At 49.3% G+C, this 15,253-nt stretch overlaps 1 long non-coding RNA gene across 1 annotated transcript; it reads right to left on the reverse strand.

Annotated features, from left to right (window-relative positions):
• Positions 1–2,200: 2,200 nt before the first annotated feature.
• LOC139084666 (uncharacterized) lies at positions 2,201–14,442 on the reverse strand. The gene is made up of 2 exons (XR_011542219.1): positions 14,234–14,442; positions 2,201–5,449 (listed from the first exon to the last, which is right to left on the reverse strand). It is a non-coding gene; the product is annotated as an uncharacterized lncRNA (long non-coding RNA).
• Between the last annotated feature and the right edge of the window lie 811 nt (positions 14,443–15,253).

A 15,253-nucleotide genomic window follows, 5' to 3' on the forward strand; every position in this document is an offset into this window, starting at 1 on the left:
ACAAGGAAGATAAGGAATCTGACTAATTTTTGAAGTCCAGCTGTTCATAGAAGATGAGTGAGGAGGAGCTGAGAGTGAAAGCAAGGGCCTGGTGTGGTTTGTGGAGTTGATACAAAGATCAGACTAGAGTCCTGGATGAGGGATGGAGCAGGTGAGTTGGAGAAGGATGGTCAGACTCTGCATGTTCTTTGGAGGTGAGGAAGGGGATGTGGGAAAGAGGTTTGGAGGCTGGTCCTTGGGGACTGGGTGAGATGTGAGTGAGCTGTACCTCCTGGATGAAGGTCTATGGACACAGGTGTGGGGTTGAGGTCCTGAGCTCATCCTTGTAATGGAAATGTAGACAACAGCCCTGCTGCCTTGTTCAGTGGTGACAGGAATGTTGTCATTGTCAAGTGTGTAATCTCAATGGACTTCACCTCCTTCTCTGAGATTTATTTGAGTTGTCCAATCTCCAAGATCTCACATGTCCCCAGGCCGATTTCCCACAGGCGTCAAAAATGTCCCTGCAGTCCCAGGCATCACACCAGCACCATAAATCCTCCTGAATAAGAGAGTTTCCCTCCCTCATCCATTGAACAGGAATCTCAGACTTCACGAGGACGGGACCAGATCACTCAGACCATCTCCCCTGACTCCATCATGGTGAGCAGGGAGGGGATTGTCTGATTGGTTCGGAAAATGAAAGGCCTGTCCCTGGAGCTCGAGCTTGGGCAAATCACATGCTCACCACATGACTGGGATATTTGGGGTCTGAGAGGAGAGGAAAGGACAGAAGGTTTCCCTCAGTGGTCCCAGCATGTGCATGATCTGCTCTCCACCGTCGTCATTCGTTCATGTTGGGTCTTCTACTGTGCACCCTGGGAGCTGGGCAGGGGACACAGGCCATGGACACCTGTCTCATAAAACTCTGCCTCTGGTACCCTGATCTTTCTAATGTTCTGCAAAGGATAAGTCTCAGGTGAAATGACACCCACTCCAATCAGTGAGGTCCCAGGCTGAATTCAATAGTCTCCAGAGACAGAGAAAGGGGCAAAACTCCCTCATGAGGACGTCCTCTTCCCAGAGCGAGTGAGAAGGGTGATTACATCTCAAGAAAACACACTACTGGCCACTGCCTGCCATCGCCTGTGTCTCCTCTCCTGCAACTGCTTCCTCTCTCAGGTGAGGACAAGTTCCAAAGGCCCCGCTCATGGATGTCTAGACACGCACTCCAGTCCAGATCCCTTCTGTCACGTTCCCCAAGCACGTGATTCCTCAGGCCACTGAGGGCTCATTGCTGAGATTCTCCACCTCACAGGGCCCAGGTCTCAGGGGCTCTGTCCCAGTTACCTTCCTCTTCTGTGTCCTGGAGCTGGGATCAGAGTTAGCCTGACTCAGAAAAGTGAACACCTGAGTCTCATACAAGTATAGAATGAGCCATGTAAAATATTCTATTCAACTCATACATTAGTGAGGAGACAGGTAAATGGTAATAGTTTGTCAAAGAGCATAGCAAAATTCAAAGTACTTACATTCCACCAGGAATAAGACCTTTGGAGCAAAGTTTTTGATTGTTGGAGATGTGCTGCTTAATCTCTAACAAGGGAGGGATCAAATAAGATGAAATAATCTGTGTCTTTCCCTGAACAGGACCTGCATCCATGGGGCCGGTCACTGTTCTGCACTTGATCCTGATCTAAGAGGAGTTTGTGTAAGAGACACCCCCTCATTCCTGACCCCTGAACAGCTAAAGGAGTTGTGGACAGACTCACTCCTGGAGAGTATGAGTAGAGACTGCCCTGAGGTGATATGGAGGCTACACAAGGGGCCACCTGGCCTGACCCTAAGGCAGGGAGACAGTGGACAGAGAGTCGGGATGCAGGAAATGTCTCTGATGGGCTTTGGCCACCCTGTGACACAACTGTGGGTCTGGGCCTGGACACCACGGGGCGCTCAGTGCTCCATCCTGAGGTTCCTGGGGCTGATCACAGCTGGGACCAGCCACCTGACACTGCCTGGTGCCCTCTGCTCAGGGCTCATGGCTGAGAATGCCTCACCCCCTGGCCACCCTTGGGCAGGGGGAACTGACCCAAGTCCCAGTGAGGGATCAGAAGGCTGGGAGGGTCTGATTTGCATGTGTGGGCCCTCCCTCTCTCAGAGTATGAAGAGGGGATGGAAGAGATTTGGGGGAAGCTCTGCTTCAGCTCTGGGGCCACTGAAGGCAGGACTCGGTGACAATCTCCACCATGGCCTGGTCCCCTCTCCTCCTCACCCTCATCGCTCTCTGCACAGGTGGCTACATATGGGGATAAGAGAAGGGGACCGGGGAAGATGCCTGGGACCCTGCTTTCTCTTGTCTCTAGACTCCAGAATCACCATCTCTGTGTCTCTCTCACTTCCAGGATCCTGGGCCCAGTCTGTGACTCAGCCCGCCTCAGTGTCTGGGACCCTGGGCCAGACAGTCACCATCTCCTGCTCTGGAAGCAGCTCCAACATCGGGAGTGGTCATGTGTCCTGGTACCAACAGATCCCAGGAACAGCCCCCAAACGCCTCATCTATTCTTCCGCTAGCAGGGCTTCCGGGGTCCCCGACCGATTCTCTGGCTCCAGGTCTGGCAACACAGCCACCCTGACCATCTCTGGGCTCCAGGCTGAGGACGAGGCCGATTATTACTGTGGTACATTGTACAGCAGTTGGAGTAATGACACAGTGCTGCAGGCCTGTGGGGAAGTGAGACAAAAACCTCCTGTCCCACCAGTGATGGGGCTTCTGCTGTGCAGCCCCCACTCCTAGGCCGAGGCAGCTGCTTCCTTGGCTTGTTTGGTGAAAAGCAGCTCTGATATTTGATCCCAGGAACTGAGTCTAGAAGATGTGTCCTCATCCTCTCAACATCTGTCCCCACTGCTTGTCCTTGGTTTCAATCCATGGTCTGTTTTCCTCAAATCGAGCAGACATTCCCGGATGCTGGGGCAGGATGCACTGGGGACAGAGTCCACCAGGGGTGTGTGTGTCTGCCAGGGCTGCCATAACATAACACCACAGATGGGGTGGCTTAACCAACAGAAATGTCTCTTCTCACAGTTCTGCAGGCTGGAAGTCCAAGATCAACGTGACGGCAGGTTTGGTTTCTCCTTGTCTTGCAGATGGCTGCGTCCTCACTGTGTCCTCACAGGGACTTTTCTCTGTGCACTCACCCCTGGTTTCTCTTCCTCTTCTTATAAAGATGCCAGCCCTGCTTGTTAGAGCACCAACCTTATCATCCCATTTACCTTAATTACCTCCTTCAATGCTTTATCTCCAAAGAGAGTCAGAACAGGGTTAGGGTCTCAACATAGGGTTTTGAGGGACACAGTTCAGTCCATATCAGGAAGTCAGGGCAGAACCAGGGACAAAGAGTCCAGCTGTGTTTGACTCAGGCTAGCTGATCTTCCAGATTATGTGCATCCACACCATTTACTGAACACCTACTATGGGTCAGACTTGGGTGTATGGGCTCAGGACAGGTAGTCGACATGATAGGAAGGGTTCCCATGCTCAATGTGGTGACACTTTCTGGGGGAAGACAGAGTACAAACCAGAAAAGTATACTGTACAGGAAAGCTGTTTTGGGAGAATAAGGAGGGGTGAGCTTGGTTGGGTGGAGATGGGAGCATTATACGGGTTGTCAGGGGATCAACAGAATCTGATGTAAATTTATGAGGCCCAGGTGCTGCATAGAAAAGGAAGGAGGAGGAGGTTTGAATGTAGATAGGGAGTAGGTAGGAACTGTGGATGACACAAATGTCAGACTGTGAGTCTGGTTAACGGGTGGAGCAGGTGGGATAGAGGAGAAAATTCAGATAATCTGTGTCTTGGAGGAAGGAGGTATTGAAGGATGGGGTTGGGAAAAAGAGCGACTGAGGCTGGGCTCTTGGGAGCAGTGTGGGGTGTGAGTGAGTCAATCAACTGGAGACCACGTGATGGCACCATCTAGTTCAGAGAGGACTAATTGAAGCTCACATTTTCAAGAGATATGATCAGCTCTGTCAAATTGGACTACTCATTAGGAATTCTAGGAATGCACATTTCTAGTTTACTCTCATCTTTCATTTGATTAAGACTTCACCTGTGCCTTTTCAATTTCAGTGTGTTGTTAGAGGAACAGAACGTGAAGGATGAACTCAGTCCCCTCTCTCTCAATGCTCCACCCCTAGTAGAAACTTCCCTCCTTATAAAATCACGAAAATGACATTTTCTACCAGATTACTTAATCTGAACCTCATTAGTGGAATTCTCTAATTGGTTTGTATTTAAATGCTTCCAGAGGCTTATTTTATGCATAAAGGATTGATTACACCTACTTGGTTTCTTTTCTCATTTTCTTGAGGAAGAAAATCGGCCAACAACACAGGAAGGCTGAAGAGGCTGAGACTTGGCTCCAGATGGGATCTCAGGCCTCAGAACAGGGGTTCTGCTCTCCCACTGGGTGGGGTCAAGGCAGATGGGTCCACACATCCTGATCCCAGACATCCCCTGTGGGGGCTGGAAGGCTGTGCTGGGAAGCAGGAGTCACAATGGGGTCATGTCACAGACGAGCAGAGTCTAGTAGGAGAAATCAAGAAAACTCTACTAGAAAACAAAGCATGATGGACGCACCGAAAGGAAGCCAACTCCACAGGGCAGTGATTAGGAGGACTCAGGCAATGCTTTTCCCTAGAGTAAATAGAAAATAGTGGATGGACGCGTGTGGCTCCCTCCTGGGCACTGGACAGTTTCCTTGTTAGGTAGCGTTTGCCCTGGGCCACATCTGATAAGGGCTGTACTGAGACAGAAGTCTGCTTCAGGGTCCACAGCTGGTGCTAGTCTGAAGGCCTGCATCTTGTGGCTTGGCTTAGCATGTCCCCAGCCCCTTTCCTGAGAAGACAGGAGTGTCCGCAGACCACTAAGCACAGGGCTGGAACCAGGGCACAGAGCTGCCTCAAGATTCCCAGTCAGACTGAGGTCAGCAGGCCTTCCTCCAGGGGCACTGATGGGCATGCGTCTTGTCTGGTGCCTGGATGGGCAGGATTGCTCCTGGACCTTGGCTAAGAGGGGCTGGAACTGGATCATGGCCTGCTTCAGGGTTCAGAGCCAGGGACACGGTTGTCAGGGCTACCCTGAGGCATGGGCAGGAGTGACTCCTGCTGGGTCTCTGGCCAAGGGGTGCAGGTGGCAAGAAGAAGGTAAAAAAAAAAAAAAGAAAAAGATTTGCCATATTCACATGGGGATGGCGTTGTTCTGGGCCTTTCGCCAGGACCCCCTGAGCATGTGCCTGCCTTCTCAAACACCACTCCTCAGCCTCAGGTTCCGCCAGGATTTCACAGTCTCCTGCCTGGATCCAGAAGCTCCCACAAAGGCACTTTTCTCCATGGATGGCCACCAAATCATGGTTGCTGAGTGAGGACACGAGTGGAGGACCTCCTGTTTCATCATCTTGCTGATGTCACTCTCCTGTTAAGTAATATTTTAAAAGTTTAGGTCATTTGTTTATTATTTTATTCTCTTTTGGTTAGTAATTTTTGTGTTCAATCTAAGAAGACTTTGTGTATTCCAAGGACATGAAGATGTTACTGTATTATTTCTTAGAACTTTTATGATTTTAGCTTTTGTATTTACGACTATGATTCAAATCAAATTGAGTTTTACATATGAGAGGAGGCAGGGGTCAGTGCTCACTATTTCCATACCACAGGCTTGTGATCCATTAAAGAAAAAACAGTGACTATTTCAACAGAAAAAAATGATAAAAATTGAGAACTTGTTGATGATTTAGAAACGATCTCTCAGGAAAGTGGAATCAAAGGGAAGTCCCATTCTCTGATGGAAGTCAGGAAAATAAATAAATCAATGAAAATAATTACTCAAAGTGGTTTTATATTAGAGGTTCTCCATTTAAAACAGAGAAAAAACAAACATCACATGTCAAAGAAGCGATGCCTTAGAATTGTTCTGAGTGCAGCATCCTTGGCCCTGCAGAGGACGTTCCAGATTGTGAGTTGCCCCACACGCAGGGAAGCCCCTGTCTGTCACAGTTTTCAAACTAAATCATCATGAGGAACAGTCCTCCAGGCTCTCTAACGTGTCCCACTTATACAGATCGTCATAGTAAAGATGTTCTTGAATTCAAATGCTACAAAATCTGCACTTACAACAATTTGTCCTAGATGTCTGACTCAGTCCAAGGATAATAATTCCCAAACCAAATTGGAAACATGAAATTTTTAAATAAAAAGTAATAGCGCAACATATGTCCACTTCTTTGGAGAATGGAAACATGGTCCACTCATCAGAAATAAAAATGATGATAAGAATCATAATTATGTTCTTTGTTCAATATTTCTATCCTTAAATTCTACTTAAGAGAATATGCACCTTGGAGGTTAGATTTAACTTTGCAGATTTCCTAGCAAGTTGTTATAATAAAACAAGTATTCGCTCATGTCAGCGTGGTCAGTATCTCCAGCAGGTGATGTGTGAGCCTGGTCCAGAAGGAAGAGGGACAGGAGGACCAGAAGTGCTCAAAGAGAAGCGGGCGCTGGGGTTCAGGGTTAAGCACCCTCTTAGCAAAGGAGACCTGCTTCTGCTTTTGTACAAGCTCCACGGGAGAGGGGAGGTGGGAGGGGGAAAAATGATGGCCACACACACAGAGATTTTGAATGTGACACTGAACAGCTTTACCTAATCTTGATGGGGAGAGAAACTGTGGGAAAGTTTTAAGCAGGGAGGCACTTTTATCAGATACGTGTGCTTGAAATATCGCTCTAACTACGGAGTAAAGAATGGAATACAGCAGACAAACTGTGTGACGAGGCCACACTGAGGGACTCTGCAAGGCTCAGGAAGCAGGGCTGGGCTCTGCACATGGCACCTGGAATGGGGCAGAGCCATGTGCAGCTGAGGGGAGGCTGCGGACAGAGCACAGAGAATCTCAGTGTCCATGTCCTGAGGAGGTGAAGGGCTCTCAGCCAGCAGGAGCAGGCTCTGGATTCCCAGAGGAATTCTGTGAGTCTGTGCACTGCCTGTTTCTCCTGCTGGGAGCTAAGCTCCCTGTGAATAGGGACTTTCCACGGTTTTATCACTGCTCTATCTACAGAGCCCAGAAAACTGTGGCACAAAGGACAAATTAGCAAGTGTTTGTTGAAAGAATATTTGAATTCTCCTGAATTGCACACCTTGGTGAAGAGCAGATCTGAGGCAAAGACAATGATGCTCCTTCCTGGACACTCTGAGTCTGGAGTTCTGAGTCGAATCAAGAGGAGATGTTAAGTGATAATGGTGATCTTATTGTCTATAGAACAGAAGAGAAACTCGCCTTTGACCCTGGGGAAGGTGAGCAGGGAGATGGACTGGGTTCCACAGATTCATGCAGAGAAAGAGGAGAAGGATGCGATGGGCCTGCAGGGACTGAGGAAAGAAACCAGGGGGAGCAGGTGGATGGGGGACCAAACTGTGAGCACAGGAGACAAGCGCCATGAGCCAATAAACTGCAGAGTGTGGGTGAGCTGGATGGATGTCAAATAGCATTCCACTTAAGAACATGTGAGATAGCCATTTGTCAACAAGATGTTAAATATACAGCTCATGATCCAGCACAAGATCAATGAAATTCTAATTTTCAACTTTTAACCCAAAATCCTACAAAGGACCTTAGTGGGAAAGTGTGTGAAGAAAGAATGATGGGGTTGGTAAGCTCTGTGTCCACAGAAGAGATGATTCCCAACAGGGAGAGATGGATGCTGGAAGCCAACAAATGAGGGTCTCAGACTTTCTCTGCTGTGTTGGACTTTACTCTAATACAAGATGGCGTGATGGGAGCTGCACAGCTCAAATATTAGGATTCATTGTGCTTCTTTGATTTCTCATTAGTACAGAAAATAGATTACCTAAAAATTGGAGTTTAAGCGACAAATAAGGTTATGTGAGATTATGTGGAATTCATTGCTTTAATGAACAAGCGATGGAACACTGAACATGGATGTGCTCTCTAAACCACGCATAAATGAAGGAATATGATGTTTGCAACATCTTGTCTGGTGGTGAAAACACTTTAAATTCCCATTTCTGTACTTTTTTCCACCTTCCATGTGTACTGGCTTATGAGAGAGTGATACAGGTGTCATCACCTCCAGTGTATGTGAATGCCATTGTCAAATGATCAGACCATGGATGTGTGAGTAGAGACAGTGACCTGGGAGCTGCAGAAGCCAGCTGTGCTCTCAGGGCTTTGGCCCTGGTGAGGGGTGTGTCCTGTGACCAGGAGGGGGCGATGCAGGCCAGCCCTGAGGTTCTTACAAAGCTGCTCAGCCAGGACCATTCACTCAAAGGAGCTGTGGCCTAGGGGCTGGGCCCTGTGCTCACTGAATGCGATTCAGCAACTCGGTCCTCTCTGGCCTGGCAGAGTCTCCTGAGCAGGGACCTTTGTGTTGTCTCAGCAGGTGCTTCCTCCCGGGGCTCTCCCAAGGGGTGAAGCCGACCTCCATCCTCCTCAGTGTGTGGTGTGAGCTGAGCTCCAGCACCAGGGCTCAGGGAGAGGCTGGGCAGGCACTGGATGGAAACCCATTTGCATGGACAGCCCCTCTTGGGGCAGAAATGGAGAAGAAAAGGAGGCCTGGTGCAGCCCAGCCCCACTGTGGGGACCAGGGGCTGTGTGCACCATGGCCTGGACTCCTCTCCTCCTCATGCTCCTCTCTCACTGCACAGGTGGGCACAGGCCTTGGGGATAGACGGAAGCCCCCAACATCACTCCCCCCTTGCTTAGAATTCTGAGAAATTTCCCATGAGTCTTGCCCAGCAGCCATGCCTGTCTGTGTCTGCATGTTCCCTCTCCCAGCCCATGCTGCCTCAGCTGCCCTCCCTCTGCATCTCCTGGAATACCAGCAGACACTCCTGCACCCTGAGCTCTCGCTTCAGTGTTGATGATTACTGGATATGCTGGTACCAGAAGAAACCATGCAGCCCTCCCTAGGATCTCCTGGTTTTCAAGTCAGACTCAGATAAGCCTCAGGGTTCTGGGGTCCCCAGCCACTTGTCTGGAGCCGAAGATGCCTCGGCCAATGCAGGGCATTTGCTCCTCTCTGGGCTCGAGCCTCAGGATGAGGCTGACTGTGATTGTCGTCCATGGGATGGCAGCACTAATGCTTACACAGTGCTCCAGAGCTGTGAGGAAATGACGCTCAATCCTCCCCCACTCTCCTGGCCTGGTGCAGCTACGGCAGTGACTTTCACCAAGTCTAGCTCAGGGGACGACTTCTGTTGTCATTTTTTTTCTGTCAGCACTTGAATTTCCTTAGAAAGATTGATCTGACAGGGCCACACACTTTTCTTCAGTTCAAAATGTTGGTTAACCCATTGCTAGGACATTCACACCCTGTTAATGTGCCCACGGCAGTGAGCCCTTGCTCAGAGAGAAACGGCTCTCAGTGGAGAAACTCGGGGAGCCTGAGAAAGGCTGATTCAGGCCGTGTCCTCCTGAGTGGGTAGAGGGAGTCAGAGATGCTTCTGCTCTGAGGGCTCCAACCTGGGGCTGGGGCACGATACCCGCAGGCAGACATGCACTGTATTCCATCTTCCAGCAATGAGTCCTCAGAACTGATGTCAAAAATAACACTATTTACAATAGCATCACACATATGGGATGTATGAGGATGATAGAATAATAAATTTTTATGCACTAGAAACTATAAAACTTTCTGAGACAAATATTTAAATAATGTACAGATATATCTAGTTTCTAAGAACATTCAATGTGGTTAAGATAAAATTCTCCTCAAACTGATCAACACCGTCTCTGCAATGACTTTGGGTAAACTAAATTTGCAATGATGAGGAATTTCACAAAAACAATTGCAAACACTAAGAAAATATGTAACCTTCATTTAGCCCTGGGAGAATCCTGCTCTGTGTCCCCTGCCCCGCCTGTGTCTGAGGAAGGGGAGGCACAGGAAGGAGATTAGAAGGTTGAGGAACCACATCAAGGTGAGGCGGGGAGAGATGCTTGATCAGGGAAGAGGCACAGGCCGGGGGGGGGGGGACGCTGCTCTGAGGGCTGAGGGGCAGAGGGTGGGTGCAGCAGGCTTGGGCAGGTACCACTGGGTGATGAGGCTGTGTTGTCCCCTGTAATGTGCACCAGGAGTGATGTGTTTGTGATTGTCACCTCACCCCAGGGAAGGCCACTGCGCCCTGTTGGAGGAGAGTCAGGACCATAAAGGCTCTATATTGAGGGGGCAGCATGGGATTTCAGGGCCTCTGACTCTGACCGTATAAGAGTTAGACATGGCACCTGCATCCATAGTTCCTGGGAAGACAATCTGAAGACACTTCTCACGAAGTAGACACCCCCAAGAGGTACATCACTCTGTCTCGGAAAGCCTGTGGGGGTGTCCCTGCAGCACATGGTGTGGTCTGCTGGTCCTGTGGGGGTATATAGAGTGGGAAGTCATGTCCCTGGGGAGATCTTGTATTCTCTGACCTATGTATCCTTGAGACTCAGACCTCTCTGGGCCTTTGTAGGACCCAGGGCACAGAATTCCTCATCCTCCCACTCATCAAAGATTGTCCCACAGAACAGGACCCAGGAAGGGGCCAAAAAACCAAAGAGGATGATGCAGAAATGGAGTAGAGAGAGAGATGTGAGGCAGCTGTGCCTTAGCTCTGGGGCCGGAGGAATAGAGGTGTAGGTTGTCTACACAAAATCCTGGATTCCCCTCTTCCTCACTGACAAACTCCACACAGGTACAGGCTCCTGACTCTCATGCTCATGAGGCCCTCTCCCCAGCTCTGCCCCACTCTCTCCACCATGTGCACTCTCCCTTGTGCTCACAGGTCTCTGCAAGTCTCCCTACCGACCCAGCCTCCTCCAGGACCTGAGATTCCAGGACAAAAAGCCGATATCTACTGCCCTGGGAGAAGCAACAAGAGGGGCTAGAACAGTGTAATTTAGACAACCAGGTGTAGAGATGCTGCATCAAATGTCTGGACACGTTAAAACAACCACATACTCTTGGCATCTTGGTTCACTTTCCTCCATGCCACCAGTAGCAGAAGCTCTTGATCATAATTAAGTCTGAAGGTGAACATTATTGACCACTTTATCCCAAGGGTCCCAATCCTCCTTCAACGCCCCAGGCCAGGAGAATGAGAGTCAACCTCTGTGACACCAGAGCCAATCTCATTCATCCAGCAGTGTCAGGTTTAGATGGAATTTTATGTTGCCCTTTGTTTCACAGTGTCTTGTCATTTGCTCAATTGAGGAAATGAAAAGTGAGTCAGTAGCTGGCCTCCCTGGAGTCTTCCCCTCCTTACACAGCACAGGAACAGCAAGACTTTCTTGTAAGTTTATTTTCAGATTTTCTCATTCCCAGACTGGTGACTTTCTTCTTTTTGCAATTTCTCCCTCACTTACCAACATCTCTGCCAATCTCAAACATGTACAATGAATTCTCAAGGGAATTAGGCTGTAGAGAAAGTGAGCAGGGACCCCAAATCTCACCTCCCTCTATGTTTTATGTCTTGTAGATTCCTGCTTCCAGGCTGTGCTGACACGTCCCCCCATGGTGTTGTTCTGAGGAACAGGAGCATCTGCCGCAGAAAAAGCAGCTCCGCAGAGACGAGCAGTGTGGCCTGGCGACAACAGCATCCAGGCACAAGCCCTAGAAACATGGACCCGGGAGTTCTTGTCTCAGCCATTTGAGATGGAAGCTCTGGCTTCAGGTCTGGCAAGGAATGCTTCCCGAGGGTCTCTTAGATCCTGTCCTAAGATAAGACTCACCATTGGGCACAGACATGGGTGATTTTGACACAGTGCTCCAGCTCTGTGAGGAGTCAAGATGCAGCCCCTTCCATTCCCTCTGGGGGCCCATCACTCTCTGGCCACTTCCTGCATCTAACTTCACATCAAGGGAGAGACAGCAGTGTGGTCCAATTTATCCACACTTCATATAAGCACTACTATCAGTCAAAGGAGCAAGAGTTGTACAGAAATCCATGAGTCATTGAATATTACATCTGAAAAATTGCACATTCAGTGAAACTTGAGCTCTGAAGTCCATTCCAATATGTGTGTTTGATTCCTAGTGCCACCGAAGAGTTTGGTTATTATCACTCAAGCAGAGGAAGGACCATTCTCCTCCATCAGTTTTCCTACTAAATGATCATAATGAATCATTCTCCTGACCCGATTGAGTCACATGTGCCCCAAGTTGTCACAGTTACATATGATCTTGAATTCAAGTGCTACAGAGTCTCCTTGTATCTCTATTCATCCTGGAAATCTGCCTCAATCCAAGAAGGGTGCTTTCCTCAGAGATGGGTGTTGACCAGACAGCTGGGAAACCACTCAGTGGGCTCAAGGGGAGTTGGGCAAACTCTGTCCTCACTGATGTGTGACTTCTTTACCTGTGAAGGCCCTATTATCTTACGAGCTGTTGAGTCTGGCTGTCTGACTACATTCCATCAAATTTGTGTCATCTCTTTTTTCTGTGTAGTCCTTGGCCAAGTGATGCAGGTTGGACCTGATAGACAAGGGAGAGCCAGATTGCATTCCCAAGGAGGAAGTGGGCTCCCAGAAACATCTGTGCAGAGGAAAGACACAGCTTGTGGGCAGAATCCGCACAGGGCCACCTCAGGAGATGAAGCTCTGTGGTGTCTCCAGAATGCAATGGGATCTTTCCCTCCCAGTCCCTTATACAGGGTCCTTTGCCGGATTTTTGGGCAAGGAGCCCCTGGGGTCACACAGGACCTGCCTCCTCCTCAGTTCCACAGGAACAGGTGGTTTGACCCCAGACTCACCATCCTCTGTCTCAGTGTATTGGTCCCTTGGGCAGAAGGTCACCACTTTCTGCTCTGGAAGCCTCTGTCATGTGGGTTGTTCTGGCTCCCAGACAGAGGCCCCATAAACATGATGATTGACAGTAAATAGAATACAGCCTGAGTGGGAGGCGGATGCTCCCTCAGACCTGGGCTGTGGCCTCAGAGCTCACAAGGTGCTCTTCACCCTAGGTGGGTGGGCCAAGACCTCCTCTCCCCTCCCCTTGTTCCACCCACTGCTCCTTTCTTACTAACTGTTACCAGCATGAGTCACAGTTAGTGACTGGTCACTCCTTGAGGACATCTCTGCTGTCGCTTCTGCACCAGCACCAGAGTGTCTAAGGCCATAACATTCATTTGGGCCTTTAAGAATGTCTACTGTTCACTCTCATCAATGCCAAGTCCTGGCCACTGATATCACCTCTTTCGTTGCAGTTTAATCCTTACAGAACAAGGTTGAATAATAATAGAGATAAAGGTCACTTTGCCTATTCTGGATCTTTGCAGAAATGCCCCCTTTCACCACTCCATCAACTAAGATGCTTATGGAAATTTTCATGTACTTAAATATGAGAAAATATAAAAGAAATAAATTCGAACTATTTGATCTCTGAAAGCTTGTTAGATGTGTCCTGTGAATCTGTGCCTCATGTCAGTCTGTGGAGTATTTCTATAATTTCTAAAGAAATTGATACATTTACTTGTTCTGTCTCTAATGAATCCAATTTGTGCCTTCCCAGGAAATGATGCATTTTCTGCATCTTTTAATAGAATATCTGTTAGAATTTTTTGTCATTTTTCATGTTTTCCACATGAGACCAGCAGGGGGCACTGTGGGATAGCCCTGTGGTCCTTACACACATACTCAGTGAGACTTAGGGGCTGGGCCCAGTGCTCACTGAAGAGGACTGAGCAGCTGTGTCCTCTCTGGCCCAGCAGAGTTCCCTGAGCAGGGCCCTTTGTGTTGTCTCAGCAGGTGCTTCCTCGCAGGGCTCCCCCAAGGGTTAAAGCTGACCTCCATCCTCCTCAGTCTGTGGTGTAAGATGAGCTCCAGCACCAGGGCTCCGGGAGGGGCTGGGCAGGCACTGGATGGAATCCCATTTGCATGGGCAGCCCCTCTTGTGGCAAAAATGGAGAAGAAAAGGAGGCCTGGGGCAGCCCAGCCCCACTGTGGGGACCAGGGGCTGTGTGCACCATGGCCTGGGCTCCTCTGCTCCTCGTGCTCCTCTCTCACTGCACAGGTAGGAGCAGGCCTTGGAGGCACAGGGTGCCCTCCAGTTTCTGTCCCTTCTTGCTCAGACTCCTGAGAAACCTTACCCGGGTCCCTGCCCCATCACCTATGAGTGTCTGAGTCTGCAGTTTCCCTCTCCCAGCTGTGCTGACTCAGCTGCTCTCCCTCTCTGCATCTCCCAGGACATTAGGCAGACTCACCTGCAACCTGAGAAGTGGCATCAATGTTGGCAGCAAAGATACATTCTGGTACCAGCAGAAGCCAGGGACCCGTTGCCAGTGTCTCCTCTACTCCACACAAACTCAGATAAGCACCAGGGCTTCAGGTCCCCAGCTTCTCCTATGGTTCCAAGGAGGCCTCAGACATCGCAGGGCTTCTGCTTATCTCTGGAATCCAGCCTGGGGATGCAGCTGACTATGACTGTGCATCTGGCACAGTGAGGCTTCTCACGGTGACATAGGCAGAGAGGGAAATGGGACAAAAACCTCAGTCTGCTTAGACACTAGAATAAGTTCTTCTTCAATTTAAAGGTAATGTGTATACACATCAACTATATCTCAAAGTAGGTTCCGGTTCACCTGGCTGTCTTCCGAATTTTCCAGTCAATATTTTTGAAGACTCAGGAAAACAAACACCAAAACGAAAAACAAACCAAATAAAATAAAATTCTCATGATGGCCCTGCATCTTTACCTCGCGACCCATATGTGATGAAATCAGAGTATTTTTAGCTGGGGTTTTTGTCTTCAAAGCTGGCAAATCAGCCTCTTCTAGATTGTTTCTTCATTGGAACCCAGGGTCCATGCAAGAGGTACACAGTCCTCCACAGCAGGGACTCTGCTCTGTGAGGGCTCAGAGCAGAGACCTTCCCTCCCTCTCAGGCTCCTGTGCTCAGATTAGGCTGAGGCTCACTGTGTTCAGGGAGAAGACACCAAAACGTGAGATGCTTTTGTGAGAAACATCCCAGGAGGAATTCCAGACACAGAGCTGGCCTGGCACACTTGCTGGGTGCCTGGACCTACAGTTGTGATGTCAGGGAGAAGGCGAGGAAAATGCTGAGCCTGCTCCAGGGAAGTCGGGTGAAGTAGGTCCTGTGGATGTGACTTTCCTAAAGCTGATCTCACTCAGGCCTCATGGGAACTCCTGTGAGTGGGTGTTCCTGAGCCCACAGGTACAGATGTGAGTTTTTCTCTCCTCTTATATCTCAGTGGACCTTTCCAG

This window comes from Equus przewalskii, chromosome 7, assembly GCF_037783145.1.
Source record: "Equus przewalskii isolate Varuska chromosome 7, EquPr2, whole genome shotgun sequence".
Classification (NCBI taxonomy): domain Eukaryota; kingdom Metazoa; phylum Chordata; class Mammalia; order Perissodactyla; family Equidae; genus Equus; species Equus przewalskii.